The sequence below is a fragment of the Macaca fascicularis genome, chromosome 10, assembly GCF_037993035.2.
Source record: "Macaca fascicularis isolate 582-1 chromosome 10, T2T-MFA8v1.1".
NCBI classification, from domain to species: domain Eukaryota; kingdom Metazoa; phylum Chordata; class Mammalia; order Primates; family Cercopithecidae; genus Macaca; species Macaca fascicularis.
In genome coordinates, this window is record NC_088384.1 from 59186694 (window position 1) to 59203291 (window position 16598).

The 16598-nt window shown below is 39.2% G+C and overlaps 1 protein-coding gene across 1 annotated transcript in view; it reads right to left on the reverse strand.

The window, feature by feature from the left end:
* The window catches only part of LOC135965287 (protein sel-1 homolog 2-like), an 87167-nt gene that overhangs the window by 38068 nt on the left and 32501 nt on the right, over positions 1-16598 (reverse strand). The gene's annotated exons all lie outside the window — the stretch shown is intronic.

Consider the following 16598-nt stretch of genomic DNA (forward strand, 5'->3'; position numbering starts at 1 on the left):
ACAGAAATTCTGGGCTGGGTGCAGTGGCTCATGCCTGTAATCCCAGCACTTTGGGAGGCCGAGGTGGGTGGATCAAAAGGTCAGGAGATCGAGACCATCCTGGTTAACACGGTGAAACCCCGTCACTACTAAAAAAAAGAAAAAAGAAAAAAAATTAGCCAGGCGTGGTGGTGGGTGCCTGTAGTCCCAGCTATTTGGGAGGCTGAGGCAGGAGAATGGTGTGAACCCAGTAGGTGGAGCGGTGAGCCAAGATCACGCCACTACATTCCATCCAGCCTGGGTGACCGAGCGAGACTCCATCTAAAAAAATAATAATAATAATAATAATAAACCCAGGAATTTTGAAGCTGAAGAATACAATATTTGAATTTTAGAAATGCACTAAAGGAATTCAATAATAGAGTTGATGAAACTGATGAATCAGCAAACTTGAACATAGGTCATTTGAAATTATTGAATTAGAGGAACAAAAAGAAAAAGGAATGAAGAAAAGTAAAGAAAGCTTAAGGGACTTATGGGATACCATCACATGGAACAATATACACGTTATGAGAGTCTCAGAAGAAGAAGAGAGAGAAAAGGACAGAGAGGTTATTTGAAGATAAAATGATTGAAAACTCTTGAATCTGAGGAAGGAAATAGGCATCTAAATTCAAGAAGCTCAAAGGATTCCAAGTGAGATGAACCCAAAGAACCCCAAACCAAGACACATTACAATCAAGTTTTCAAAAGTCAATGGCAAAGAATGTTGAAAACCCCAAGAGAAAAGCCACTGGTCACATATAAGGAAGCTCCTGTAACATCAGCAGATTTCTCACCAGAAACATTACAGACCAGAAGAGGATGGGATAATGTATTCAAAATGCTGAAAGAAAAACCTGTGCAGACCAGGCACGGTGGTGCACACCTGTAATCCCAGCACTTTGGGAGGCTAAGGTGGGAGGATCACAAGGTCAAGAGATTGAGACCATACTGGCCAACACGGTGAAACCCCGTCTCTACTAAAAATACAAAAATTAGCTGGGCGTGGTAGTGCATGCCTGTAGTCCCAGCTACTTGGGAGGCTGAGGCAGGAGAATCACTTCAACCCAGGAGACGGAGGTTCAGTGAGCCAAGATCGCGCCACTGCACTCTAACCTGGTGACAGAGCAAGACTCCATTAAAAAGGAAAAAAGGAAAAGAAAAAGCTGTCCACCAAAAACACTGTATTTGGTAAAAGTGTCTGTCCTTCAAAAATGAAAGAAGAATAAAGCCCTTCCCAGACAAACACACACTAAGGGAGTTTATCATTAAACCTGCTTTGAAGGAATTGCTAAAGGCAGTCCTATAAGTTGAAAAGAAATGACTCTAGAACTCTAGAAAGCAACACAAAAGCATGTGAAAATATAAAGCTCTATGAAAAGGTAAATATGTAGACAAATACAGAATCCTTTAGTATTGTAATGGTGATGCATAAATCAATTCTGGTATATAAATTTAAAAGACAAAGCATAGAAATAATTAAACTATAAAACTACATTAATGTATATAAAATATTAAAAAGATATAATTTGTGACATTGATAACATACAGTGGTGGGAAGATATAAATGACTTGAGATTTTATGTGTGATTGACATTAAGTCATTGTCAGTTTAATATAGATTGTTATAAGTATAATATATTTTGGCCATCCACAGTGGCTCATGCCCACAATCCCATCACTTTGGGAGGCCAAGGAGAATGGATCACCTGAAGTCAGGAGTTTAAAACCAGCCTGGCCCACATGGTGAAATGCCGTCTCTACAAAAATATGAAAATTAGCCAGGTCTGATGGCAGGTGCATGTAATCTCAGCTACTCGGGAGGCTGAGGCAGAATTGCTTGAAACTGAGAGGTGGAAGTTGCAGTGAGCTGAGATTGCACCATTGCACTCCAGCCTGGACGACAGAGTGAGACTCCATCTCAAAAAAAAAAAAAAAAAAAAAAAAAAAGTATAAGATATTTTTATAAATTCTTCATGGTAATCACAAAGAAAATGTGCATTGAAGATGCACAAAGAAAATGAAAAAGGAATCAAAGCACACCATTAAAACAAAAACAAACACACACAACTAAAAACAAGGGAATACAGTAAGAGAGGAAAAGAAGGACAAAATAACTACAAGACATGCAGAAAAAAATAACAAAACAGCAATAGTGACTCCTTCCCTATCAGTGATTGCTTTAGATGTAAATGGATTAAACTTCCCAATGAAAAGATATAGAGTGACTGAATGAATAAGAAAACAAGATTCAGCTATATACTGTCTACAGGAGATTCACATTACTATAAGGACACACATAGGCTGAACATTAAAGGATAGAAAAAGATATTCCATGTGTCAAATTATGCCCCCACTTAACAGACAAGATGGACTCCCTGTGATTGAAAATTTAAAAGCAGAACGAAGAGTTATATGGCAGGGTGAAGAAATGGTCACACTCTCTGTGTCCTTGGAAAGCATTATAAAACCCGTTTTTCCACAACGAAGTCAAAGAACAATTCCTGAAAATAACTGCAGCTAGAAATTCCTCAACTGACCCCAACAGACCACCTGGTGCCTCCCCACTGACCACCCGGAACCAGCTAATTAAGACAGACTGGTGAAATGGGGCTTAAAGATCATTTAATCAAGACTCTGTTCCCCACTCCCTTGATTCGCCTCCCCTGACCTGTGTTTTTGGCCTTTATAAACTCTAACTTTCCAACCCCGACCTCAGGTCCACTTTGATTTTGCACTGAAGGCTGCATCTCTCCAATCTGCAGATTGCTTTTAGAAAATAAAGCTCTCCCTTTTCCTCCACAGAACTCATTGATCTTTTGTTAACACAGGCAAATGGTAACCAAAAAAGAGCCAGACCAGCCCTACTTATATCAGAGAAAACTGACTTTAAACCAAAAATTGTCGTAAGAGACAAAGAAGAACATTATATAATGATAAAAGGTTCACTTCATTAGAAAGATGTAACAATTATAAATATATTTGCATCTAAGAGCAAAGCATCCAACCGTATGAAACAAATATTGACAGAACTGAAGGAAGAAATGGAAAGTAACACAATAGTAAGAGATTTCAGTACCCCACATTCAATAATAAATAGAACAATCAGATAGAAGATCAATAACAAAAGACCTTATTATGTTTACACAATAAGGTCCATTACAGACCAGTTGGACCAGACATATGCGGAACATTCCACTTTACAGGAGCAAAAGTATACATTCTTCTCAAGGGCACATAAAAACAGTCTCCAAGATAGATCACATTTTGGGACAGAAAACAAGTCTCAACAAATTTAAGAATATTTAAATCATACCAAGTATCTTTTCCAAACCCAATGGAATGAAACTAGAAATCAACAGCAAAAGGAAAACTAAAAACTTCACAAATACGTGGAAAGAAAAAATGACATATTCTTGAGCAACCAATGAGTCAAAGAAGAAATCACAAGGGAAATTAGAAAATATCTTGAGAAAAATGAAAACAAACAACAAAACACATGAAAACTTATGGGGATGCAAGAAAGCATCCCATAAGATGCTGAGGGAAGTTTAGAGCAGTATATGATATAAAATGCATTACTAAAGAATATCTCAAATCAGCAACCTAACTTTATACCTCAAAGAACTGAAAAAAGAACAAACCTAACCCAAAGTTAGCAGAAGAAAGGAAATACTAAAGATTAGAGTAGAAATAAGAGAGACTAGAAAGCCGATACCAAGAAGTCAACAAAACTAAAAGTTAGGTTTTTAAAAAATACCGACAAAAGTTTGACCAGGTGCAGTGGCTCATGCCTGTAATCTCCAGCACCTTGGGAGGCCAAAGTGGGTGGATCACCTGAGGACAGGAGTTCGAGACCAACCTGGCCAAAATGGCAAAACCCCGTCTGTAATAAAAATACAAAAATTAGCCAAGCATGGTGGCAGGCACCTGTAATCCCAGCTATTGGGGAGCCTAAGGAGGAGAATCATTTGAACCCAGGAGGTGGAGGTTGCAGTGAGCAGAGGTCACACCACTGCACTCCAGCCTGGGCAACAGAGCAAGACTTCATCTCATAAATCAAAACAAACAAAAAATCAACAAAATTTGCAAACCTTTAGCTAGATTAACAAGATAAGAGAGAAGATTCAACAAAATTCAGAAGTGAAAGAGGAGACATTACAAACGATGCCACAGTAATAAAACGGATCATACTGTTATGAACAATTATACACCAACAAATTGGATAACTTAAAACAAATGGATGAATTGCTAGAAGAATACAACCTACCAATACTGAGGTTTGAAGAAATAGTAGATCTGAACGATTTGTAACTAGTTAATAGGCTGAATCAGTAATCAGAAACCTCCCAACAAAGAAAAGCCCAGGACCAAATGCCTTCACTAGAGAATTCTACCAAAAATTTAAGAATTAACAGAAATCCTTCACATTTTCCAAACTTTCTATGAGGCCAGCATTACCTTGATACCAAAACTAGACAAGGATACAACAAGAAAACCATAGACCAATATACCTGAATATTGATGCCAAAATCCTCAACAAAATACTAGCAACCTGAATTCATGGCACATTAAAGGGATTATACACCATAACCAAGAGGAACTTACTCCTGAAATACAAGAATGTTTCAACATATAAAAGTGAATCAGGTTGGCGCAGTGGCTCATGCCTGTAATCTCAACACTTTGGGAGACCTAAGTGGGCAGATCGCTTGAGCTCACGAGTTTGAGACCAGCCTGGCCAACATGGTAAAACTTTGTCTCTACAAAAAATACAAAAATTAACTGGACATGGTGGTGCGTGCCTGTATTCCCAGTTATTTGGGAGGCTGTGGTGGGAGGATGACTTGACCCCAGGAGGTGGAGGTTGCAGTGAGCCAAGATCACGCCACTGCACTGCATTCTAGCCTGGGGAATAGAGCCAGATCTTGTCTTTAAAAAAAAAAAAAAAAAGTCAATTCCATAATACAACACATTAACTGAATGGAGGACAAAAGCTATTGATGGATAAAAAATATCTGACAAAATTCAACATGCTTTTGTGAGAAAAACACTCAACCAACAAGGACTAGAAGGAAATTACCTCAACATAATAAAGGCCATATATAAAAGCTTACAACTTACATCATACCCAATGGTAAAAAACTGATTGCTTTCTAAGATCAGGATCAAGGCAAAGATGCCCACTTTTACTACTTCCATTCAGCATAGTCATGGAAGTCCTAGACAGAACAATTAGGCAATAAAAAGAAATAAAAGTTATCCAAATTGGAAAGGAAGAAGTAAAATGATCTCTATTCCCAGATGACATGATCTTACATGTAGAATTCCTAAAGATTAGACACACACACACACACACACACACACACACACACACACACACACAGTTAAAACTATTAAATGGACCAGGCGCGGTGACCAACCCTTGTAATCCCAGCATTTTGGGAGGCCAAGGCAAGTGGGTTGCTTGAGGTCAGGGGTTTGAGACCAGCCTGGCCAACATAGCAAAACTCCATCTCTACTAAAAATACTAAAAAATTAGGCAGGCGTGGTGGCAGGTGCCTGTAATTCCAGTTATGCGGGAGGCCGAGGCATGAGAATCATTTGAACCTGGGAGGCGGAGGTTGCAGCGAGCTGAGATCATGCCACGGCACTCCAGCCTGGGCAACAAAGTGAGACCCCCATCTCAAAAACAAACAAACAAACAAACAAACAACAACCCCCCCCCCAAAAAAAAAACTAATAAATGAATTCAGCAAAGCTGCAGGACACAAAAACACTGTGCAAAAATCAGTTGTGTACCTACATACTAGCAACAAATAATTAAGAAAAAAGGAAGAAAAGAAAACACTTCCACTTACAATAGCATTAAAAAGATAAAATACTTAGGAATAAACGTAACTAGAAAAGTAAAAGACTTTTACATAAGTCACTACAAAACATTGCTGAAAGAAATTGAAGATACAAATCAATAAGACAGCTGTGTTGATGGATCATAAGACTTAATATTGTTAAAATCCTCATACTACTCAAAGCAATTATAGATTTAATGCAATCCCTATTAAAATATCAATGTTATTTTTTGCAGAAATAGAAAAACCCATCCTAAAATTCATATGGAATTGCAAAAAAACCCTGCATAGCCAAAACAATCTTGAGAAAGAAAAACAAAATGGGAGGCCTCATACTTCCTGATCTCAAAACATTCTACAAACCTACAGTAGTCAAAACCGTGTAGTATGGGTATATAGACAGACATTTAGACCAACGGAACAGAATGCATAAAACAGAAGCAAAACCTCACATACGTGGTCAAATGATCTTTGACAAGGATGACAAGGCTGCACAATGAGGAAAGGATAGTCTCTTCAACAAATGGGGTTGGGAAAACTGGATATCCACATGCAAAAGAATGTAGTTGGACCCTTACCCTAGATCATATACAAAAGTTAATTAAAGATGGAATAGACCAAAAGTAAGTCCTGAAACTATAAAACTCCTCAAACAAACTGTAGAGGAAAAGCTTCATGACACTGGATTTGGCAGTGATTTCTTGGATATGACAACAGATGTGCAGGCAACCAAAGCAAAAATGGACAAATGGGACTACACCAAACTTTAAAAAGTAGGAAAGGAAACAATCGATACAGTAAAAAAGCAACCTGTAGAACTGGAGAAAATATTTGCAAACCATATATCTGATAAGGGATTAATATCCAGAATGTATAAAAATTCTTACAACTCAATAACAAAAAAAACTCCCAAGTACCCCAATTTTTAAAATGGGTAAAGACCTTGAATACATATTTCTCCAAAGATATACAAATGGCCAATAGGCATATGAAAAGGTGCTCAACATCAAGATGCTCAGCATCATTAATCATTAAGGAATGCGAATCAGAACCACAATAAGAGGCCAGGCGTGGTGGCGCATGCCAGTAATCCCAGCTACTAGGGAGACTGAGGCAGGAGAATCGCTTGAACCCAAAAGGTGGAGGTTGAAGTGAACCGAGATCATGCCACTGCACTCCAGCCTGGGCAACAAGAGCGAAAACTCCCTCTCAAAAAAAAACCCAAAACAAACAAACAAAAATAACCCACGATAAGCTATTACTTCATACCTGTAAAGATAGTCACTATAATCACACACATACACACACACACAAACACACACAATAAGATATTACCTCATACCTATTAAGCTGGCCACTATAAACACCCCCCCCCCCAAAAAAAAAAAAAAACCCAGAAAATAAAAAAAACTGTTGAGGATGGGGAGAAATAGGAACCCTGTGCACTATTGTGGGAATGTTAAATGGTGCAGCTGCTATGGAAAACAGTATGGAGTTTCCTTAAAAAATTAAAAATACAATTATCACATGATCCAGCAATTCTGCTTCTGGGTATGTAACCAAAAGAACGTAAAGCAGACTCTCAAAGAGTCTAGTTTCCACCCAGTAGGTGGAGCTGACACATGGGTATTGATTAGAAGTCTATAAAAAGAGCAGTCCTAACCCCTGTCCTGTGCAGCCAGGCAGATAGCCCATCCCCTGACCCCACTGGAGATGGGAGGCTTATTCCCTGAAGAAATTAAACCAAGGAGACTTCAGACTTTGAGACACAGACACATTAAAGAATATCGGTGAAGAACAAGGCTGAAAACAGGAGTATTAGAAAAGTCTACATTCTGTATAATGAGTCTCCAGCTCTCTTTCCCAGAACTCTCATATTTATAACCCCACGCAGGAGGTATCGAAGATACCTCCTACTCTCTTACCCCAAGTAACCAATTTACCATCAACTTGCAGTGAATTTCACCTCTACAATGTCTCTCTAATTCATTTCTTTCAGCACCTGCTATTGTGAGTTAGTCTCAATTCTCATCAGGACAATTGTAGTAGTATCCAGGCTTGTTCTCCTCCTCTCCATTCTTCATGTATGGGTAGAGCCAAATCTGCTTATGTTGCCTTGGCCCTGTTTAGCACCTTTTAATGGCTTCCCATTGTTTTTTATTTTTATTTTTATTTATTTATTTTGAGACAGAGTCTTGCTATTGTCACCCAGGCTGGAGTGCAATGGCCTGATCTCGGCTCACTGCAACCTCCACCTCCCAGGTTCAAGTGATTCTCCTGCCTCACCCTCCCTAGTATCTGGGATTACAGGCGCCTGCCACCATGCCCAGATAATTTTTGTATTTTTCGTAGAGATGGGGTTTCACCATGTTGGCCAACTGGTCTCGAACTCCTGACCTCAGGTGATCTGCCTGTCTCGGCCTCCCAAAGTGCTGGGATTACAGGCATGAGCCACTGTGCCCAGCCTGTTTTTTATTTTTTAAATTTATTTATTTATTTTTAAAAAGATGCCATGTGACACTAACCCATTGTTTTTTAAATATTCTCTTGAGTATAATAAGTTGACACATTATCATCTGTAAATAATAATTTTGTAAGTTCTTTCATGTAACCCATTTCCTTTTATTTTATTGGGTAAAACTTCCAGAACAGTGTAATGAATTGTGGTCATGGCAAGTATTCTTTTTGTTTGTTTCTGATTTTAATATGGATGCCTGTTGTGGTTTGCTATTATATATACGTTTTGCTAATAATTTCAATTAAATGTTCTCCGTTTACTAACTTTTAGAATCAGAAACAAATGTTGAATTTTATCACTCTATTTTCAGCATGTATTATAATTATTTATATTTTTTCTTCTTAGCATATTAATAAAATTCACTTAATCAGCATTTACTAAGCAGATGGTGCTAGGTACTGTCCTCTTCACTGGAGGTTACAGAAATCAAAAAGAAAGTCAAAGCCTGTGTGCTTCTCTGGCAGAGGGTGGAAGGGCAGAAGGAACAAACTTCGTCCCTCAGGCCCTTTTATAAGGGCACCTAGTCCTATACAGGGGGCACCACCCTCATGGCTTAATCACCTCCTGAAAGCCTCACCTATTAATAATGTTATATTGGGCATTAAGTTTCAACATGAATTTTGGAGAGGACACAAACACTCAAATCACAGCAAGTACCATGAAGAAAACTGAAGCAGGATAAGTAGGTAGAAAGTGATACGGTGCTATTTTATTGAGATTAAGCTACAAAAATGTATTCTAATGTTGAATTATCTTAATATTTCTGGTTAAAAATCCTACTTGATTAAATTTCATGCTTTTCAATTTGCTAAAATTTTATTTAGAAACCTTATATTGGTGTTTATAAATGAAATCTGCCTGTTTTATTCTTCTGGATTCTTATTAAGGCATTTTAGAATGATATTTAAAGATCTTCTTTTTTAAAAATAATTTACATAATAGAAAAAAATTTATGATGGTTTTATTGTATAGAATTTCCTAGTAAAACTATCTGAGTGTAGTGTCTTTGGAGAGGCTTATCTTTGACATTTTCAATTTGTTCCATAGTTATAGGTCTAGTCAAGGCTCCTACCACATTGATATGAGTGTGACCTGTAATACCCTACAGGAGGAACTGATTTATATTTTCTGGAAAATGTCTTTATTTCATCTAGATTTTAATGTATTCACATAAAGTTGAATATAGCACTGTCTCATAATTGCTTATATTTCTTTCAATCTGTGGTTTTATTTTTAAATTCTCAATGTTACCCACTGGTTATTTTTTTAAAATTGTGATAGACTGGTATGTAACTCAGGGGCCCTGGGTTTTCCGGTACACACTGAAAAAGTGCCCACTTGTAACTGTTGCACCATGAGTTGTTTCAAAAAGTTCCTGGAAGAAGCTCAGCCCCAGAAAAACAAAAAACACTTGGATCCAGAGATGGTTGAGTAGGAGATGAACTTTGGCGAACTCTCATTGTTATCATCTTAAAAACCTGGCCCAGGGAGGAGCTTATTCTCTATTTTCTATACATGTGACATATGTAGAAACATAATCTGCCACTGCGCCTGTGCGGCCAGGACTCCTTGTCTACACACAATGATTCAGCTGACCAGCCCAAGACATGCTCGGTTTTCACGCCTGTTTGTGGGGGCACTGCTTTGGGGCACTACCTCTGGTGTCCTCCTTACTTGTTGCAAGCAATAAAATCCCCTTGTTAAATCCTCCTTGGTTATGGGCATTGGAGGCTCACCTGGCAACAACCAAATGCACCTATTGTGTGAGTAGCAGCTAGAGTTTTGTCCCTATTATTGGGGGCATTTTAAAGAATTAAAGAATTATCTCGTTTATATTTATGAAATAAGTGAGTTTGTTCTCTAATTCATTACATTGATTTCTGTTTCTATGTTTACTAATCCTTTTGTCCTACATTTATTTTGCTAGAGTTAATTTTTTTTCCTTTTTTTTTTTTTTTTGAGTCAGAGTCTTGCTCTGTCGCCCAGGCTGGAGTGCAGTGGCGTGATCTTGGCTCACTGCAAGCTTTGCCTCCTGGGTTCACGCCATTTTCCTGCCTCAGCCTCCTGAGTAGCTGGGACTACAGGTGCCCGCCACCATGCCTGGCTAATTTTTTGTATTTTTAGTAGAGATGGAGTTTCACTGTGTTAGCCAGGATAGTCTCAATCTCCTGACATCATGATCTGCCCGCCTTGGCCTCCCAAAGTGCTGGGATTACAAGCCTGAGCCACTGTGCCCGGCCATTTCTTGTTTATTAAAACACGTAAAGTTGTATATTTTCCTCTGCATCTGGCATTAGCCCTATTCCATAACTTTTACTATGTAGTATTATCATCATGATTAAGTGCTTAATATGTCAGTTCAATTTCGATTTTGCTATTAATTAGGAGACTTGTAATTTTATAAAAAATGTGACTAAGCTGTCTTTTTTTCATCATTTTGTAGTTTTATTGCTTCTAGTCAAAGCTACCATTTCTCAAATAAATTGAGATTTTTCTTTGTGGAATCATTTAAAAAAAATTTTTTTTTTGCAAATTTTTAAAAATTTTGTTTAGAATGCTTTTCTATATAGTCTTAATTTTGCATGTAGATGTAGTCAGGGAATACCTTTTGTCTGCCTGGATTTTCTGTCACAGCTGTTCATACTTTCATAACTTCAGTTAAGTTATGTGCATTATTGGTCCTACATGTGTCAAGTTTAATTGATATATACAATGTTCAAAAAGATTACGTTGAGATTTGGCATTAAAACAGAAGACTTTTAGGTGCTTTGGAAGGCGTAGAACAGAGCAGTAGAGTGCAGATTTCATATTGATAAAGCAAATATTCATTTGTAAGAAGAAGGACTACAACTTCCTATTTCCCTTCAAAGCAACAGTCAAGGTCCTAAAGAAACAAAGATATGCCAAAGCAGATTAAACTTTATTACTAAATTATATGCAAAAGGATTGGCTGTCACAGCCGAGCTATGCAACTGAAGGCAGGAGAAAATGCCAAATCCCTAGGAATCGCTGAAAAACTTCATCTGTGCTTGCTGAGAAAAGTGCATTCTACCCTTTCAATTCTGAATATAAGTACGCTTGTTACAGTTACTTTGGCTGTGGAACAAAGTACCCCAAAACTTAGTGTCATATAAAATCCATTTATTATGCTCCAAGATTCTGTGGATCAAGAATTGGGACAGGATACAATGGAGATAGCTTGTCTCTCGTCCATGATACTGGGGCCTTAGTTGTAAAACTCCAAGGCTGGGGACTGGAATCATCTGAAGACTTGCTCACTCGCATGTCGGGCAGTTGATGCCAGCTGTTGGCTGAGACCTCAGCTGCAACTAATGGGCAGAATACCTACATGTGGCCTCTCCATGTTGTGTGCTCTCTTCATGGTGGCAAGCACACTGAGACAGCCAGACCTATATCTTTTGTGTGTGTGTGTGATTTAGCCTTGGAAATGGTGTAATATTACTTTCATTAATCTTTATTGGTTGTAGTTACAAGCTCACCGATACAAAGGGAGAAAAGATGGACTCCATGTTTTCATGATATGTGTTAATGTTCTGACACAGCATGTGACACTAGAAATCTTTCTGTTGCCGTTTTGGGGGCAGGGAAAGTTACTACAATTCTCAACAAAAGCCAGACAAGTATAGAAATATCCCACTCCCTCTCAGTAATCTACAGGTCTTGCCCTATTCCATCTATTTTTTCTTCCCTTCCCTTCCTTTCCCCTTCCCTTCCCCTTCCCTTCCGCTTCCCTTCCCCTCCCTTCTTTCCTTTCTCTTTCTTTTCTTTTCTCTTTCTTTTTCTTTCTTTCTTTCTCTCTCTCTCTCTCTCTCTTTCTTTCTTTCTTCCTTCCTTCCTTCCTTCCTTCCTTCCTTCCTTCCTTCCTTCCTCTCTCTCTCTCTTTCTTTCTTTCTTCTTTCCTTTCTTTTGATAGGGTCTCACTCTATCACCCAGTCTGGAGTGCAGTGGTCCCATCTCAGCTCACTGCAACCTCTGCCTCTTGGTTCCAAAGGATTCTCCCACCACAGCCTCCCAAGTAGCTGGGACTACAGGTGCATGCCACCATGCTCGGCTAATTTTTTTTTTTTTTTGGTAGAGATGGGGTTTCACCATGTTGGCCAGGCTGGTTTCAAACTTCTGACCTCAAGTGATCTGCCTGTGCTCGGCCGCCCACAGTGCTGGGATTATAGGTGTGAGCCACCATGCCTGGCCTACTTTTCCTTTTTGTAATAGAATATTTCAAATGTATGAAAGTAGTCCGGGTGCAGTGGCTCACACCTGTAATCCCAGCACTTTGGGAGGCCAAGGTGGGCAGATCATTCCAGGAGATAGAGACCATCCCGGCCTACATGGTGAAACCCTGGCTCTATTAAAACACAAAACATTAGCCAAGTGTGGTGGCAGGTGCTTGTAGTCCCAGCTACTCGGGAGACTGAGGCAGGGGAATTGCTTGAACCTGGGAGACGGAGGTTGCAATGAGCCAAAATCGTGCCACTGCACTCCAACCTGGCAACAGAGTGAGACTCTGTCTCAAAATAAAATAAAATAAGTAATATAATCAACCCCATGGTATCTATCAGCCAATTTAATTATCCATTATCAACTGATAGTCAAGTCCATTTATACCCACACTGATTTCCCCCAGCCATCCAGTTTATTTTGAAGCAAATCTTAAGATAATATAGATTTCATCTGTAAATATTTTAATATGTACCTATAAAAGAAAATCCTTTTAAAATAACATAACTATAATACCACATCCACCTAAAAGCATTAATAGTAATTCCTTAACATCATCAGTCAGTATCTACATTTGCCCAATTGCCTTATAAGTTTTTTTCTTCTTTTTTCTTTAAGTTTGTTTATTTGAATTGGTATCCAAATATGATGAGTACTTTGCAACTGAGTGGCATGTTTCTTGCCTTTAAAAAAATCTTTTTAAAAAATCTTTAAAAAAAAATAGAGACAGGGTCCCACTATGTTGCCCAGGCTAGTCTTCAATTCCTGGGTGCAAGTGATCTTCCCGCCTTGGCCTCCCAAAATGTTGAACTTACAGGTGTCAGCCACCATGCCCTGCCTCTTAAGTCTTTTTTGATCTTTCAGGTTTTTTTTTCTTCCATTTTTATTTTAAGTTGAGGGGCACATGTGCAGGATGTGCAGGTTTGGTACATAGGTAAATGTTTGCCATGGTGGTTTGCTGCACAGATCATCCCATCACCTAGGTATTAAGCCTGGCATCCATTAGCTATTCTTCCTGATACTCTTTCTCCCTCCACAACCCCCCATCTGACTGGCCCCAGTGTGTGTGTTGTTCTCTCCCACGTGTCCATGTGTTTTCATGGAGACAGCTGGTGGGAGAGGGTCCCTGGAAAAATGCCAACCAGCCTGCACACTGGGGTGAAACTGCTGGTGGGAAGCACTCTAGCAGGGACTCTGGCCTTGCAAGAGTTCCTGTTTCCTCCTTTTCTTCCTTTTGCACCCAATAAAGCCCTGTCTTATTCAGCATTCAAATTATCTGTGAGCCTGAATTTTCATGGCTGTGGGACAAAGAACCCCATCTTTAGCTGAACTAGGGAAAAGTCCTGCAACATCATCATTCAGCTCCCACTTATAAGTAAGAACATGTGGTATTTGGTTTTCTGTTCCTGCCTTAGTTTGCTGAGGATAATGGCTTCTAATTCCATCCATGTCCCTGCAAAGGGCATGATGTCTAGTATTCCATGGTATATATGTACCACATTTTCTTTATCCATTCTATCACTGATAAGCATTTAGGTTGATGTTATGTCTTTGCTATTGTGAAATAGTGCTGCAATGAACATATGCATGCATCAATCAATTTATTTGTCCTGTAGAGTTACTCTTAGTCATTATTTTGCTAATTGAAACACTATTTTCTGTAAATTGGTAGGCAGACTTAGAGGGTTGTTCAAACTTATTGTAACTTATTTGACAAGACTGTCTCGTAGAAAGTACTATGTTTTCCATCAGGAGGTGCATAATTTATTGTCTCTGCTTTGTGAAACTAGAAGCCACTGATGAGCTTGCTTAGGTCTGATGTAGGGCAGACAAGCCCTAAAGTGGGGCTTAGCCTGTGAGGGTTCTTGGCTTTGCTCAGGAAAGAATTCAAGGGTGAGCTGGCGGTAGGGTGGAAGAAAACAGCTTCATTGAAGCAGCAGTGTTAGAGCTTCAGCAGTGTTACAGCTTTGTAACTGCTCCTGAAGAGCAGGGCTACCCCTCAGGCAGTGTGCTGAGTAGCAGTGCAGGGCAGCTCTGCAGTCATATTCATACCTACTTTTTTTGTTGTTTTTGTTTTTTTGTTTTGTTTTGTGTTTGAGACAGAGCCTCACTCTGTCACCCAGGCTGGAGTGCAGTGGTGCCATCTCGGTTCACTGCAACCTCTGCCTCATGGGTTCAAGTGATTCTCCTTCCTCAGCCTCTCAAGTAGCTGGGATTACAGTTGCCCACTACCACACCTAGCTAATTTTTGTATTTTTGATAGAGACAGAATTTCACCATGTTGGCCAGGCTGGTCTCAAACTCCTGACTTCAAGCAATCCACCCACCTCAGCCTTCCAAAGTGCTGGAATTACAGCCATGAGCCACTGCGCCTGGCCGTCATACCTACTTTTAATTACATATAGATTAAGGGGTGGTTTATGCAGAAATTTCCAGGAAAAGGGTAGTAATTTCTGGGTTGTCAGCTCATTGCCATGGAAAAGGGCAGTAACGCCAGGGTGTTGCCATGGCAATGGTAAACTGACATGGCACATTGGTGAGTGTGTCTTATGGAAAGTTGCTTCTACCTCATCCCTGTTTTAGCTAGTACTCAATTGGGTCCAGTGTCCAAGCTTTACCTCTGGAATCGAGTCCCACCTCCTATCTCGGATCCACTGATTCATTAGGGGTGGCAATGAAGACATTATAATTCTGTCATTCCTTCTTCATTTATTAGCTGAAATAATTCTGAAAGAAAACTGTCACCTATACTCTATTGTGCAGAATAGGCAAGGTAAATACTTGACTCCCTTTATCAGTTTTCAAAATAATGTGAGTTGGTTCTTTAATGTCCCCCGAAGTGATGAATGAGTGTTGTTTCTAGGTATCATTATGAACAAATGAATTTAAATAGATTTTAGATGTTTCAGTCCATTGCCATCATTATTCATTTTGGTGCTTGATCGTTCCAGCTTTAGCCGGTGGGAGCCTATTTGAGTTGGCTCCTCCATCCCTTGGTCATGACCCTAATTTCCTGACACCATCCTTCCTATCGGGTATGATAAGATATTTTAAGATCGTCTTGTACATTTCTTCCCCACACCTGGAATTTGACATTTTCCAAATTGCTGGTCCCTTTTTAGTAGAAGAGGACTTCTGGTTTTTGCTTTAAAAATAGTTGTTTTGAGAGGAGAGGGTTAATATCTAAATTTAACTTTTAAAATATTTTTGTCAAATTAATCAATGCACGTATATTAAAAGTTAAAATTCTGGCTGGGCGCAGTGGCTCACACCTGTAATCCCAGCACTTTGGGAACTGAGGTGGGCAGATTATGAGGCCAAGAGATCAAGACCATCCTGGCTAAAATGGTGAAACCTCGTCTCCACTAAAAATACAAAAATTAGCTGGACGTGGTAGTGGGGGCCATAGTCCTAGCTACTCGGGAGGCTGAGGCAGGAGAATCGCTTGAACCTGGGAGGCGAAAGTTGCAGTGAGCTGAGATCATGCCACGGCACTCCAGCCTGGGCAACAGAGAGAGGCTCCTTCTCAAAAAAAAAAAAAAATTAAAATTAAAATGGTTCTGAAGAGCAGTTCAACCACTTTTAATGATTTCAACTGTTTTGATAATTACCATTGTTATGACTAGATAAATTGCTGTTGCTTAATTTACATATTTCACACATTATCTATGGATGTGCTATGGTAGATGATGATTTAGATCATCAGTGTCACTTTCTCATGGCTCCTCCTCACTCCTCTCAGTAGAGTCATTTTTTGTCAGAACAGAATTGTAAAAGTCTGCTTGAGTGTTTCTAGTATTTGCAAGGTTCTACTCATTTGGAACTCATGATTTCTGTCACTATTCTTAGACGTTCATTCCACACACTTATGTGTGCCATTGGTAATATGCCTTTCTTTCTATCCTTCTTATTAGCAACACTCTAGTCTTAGCTATTCAACTTACTAGTCGAAGAAGTATTTAGGAGGC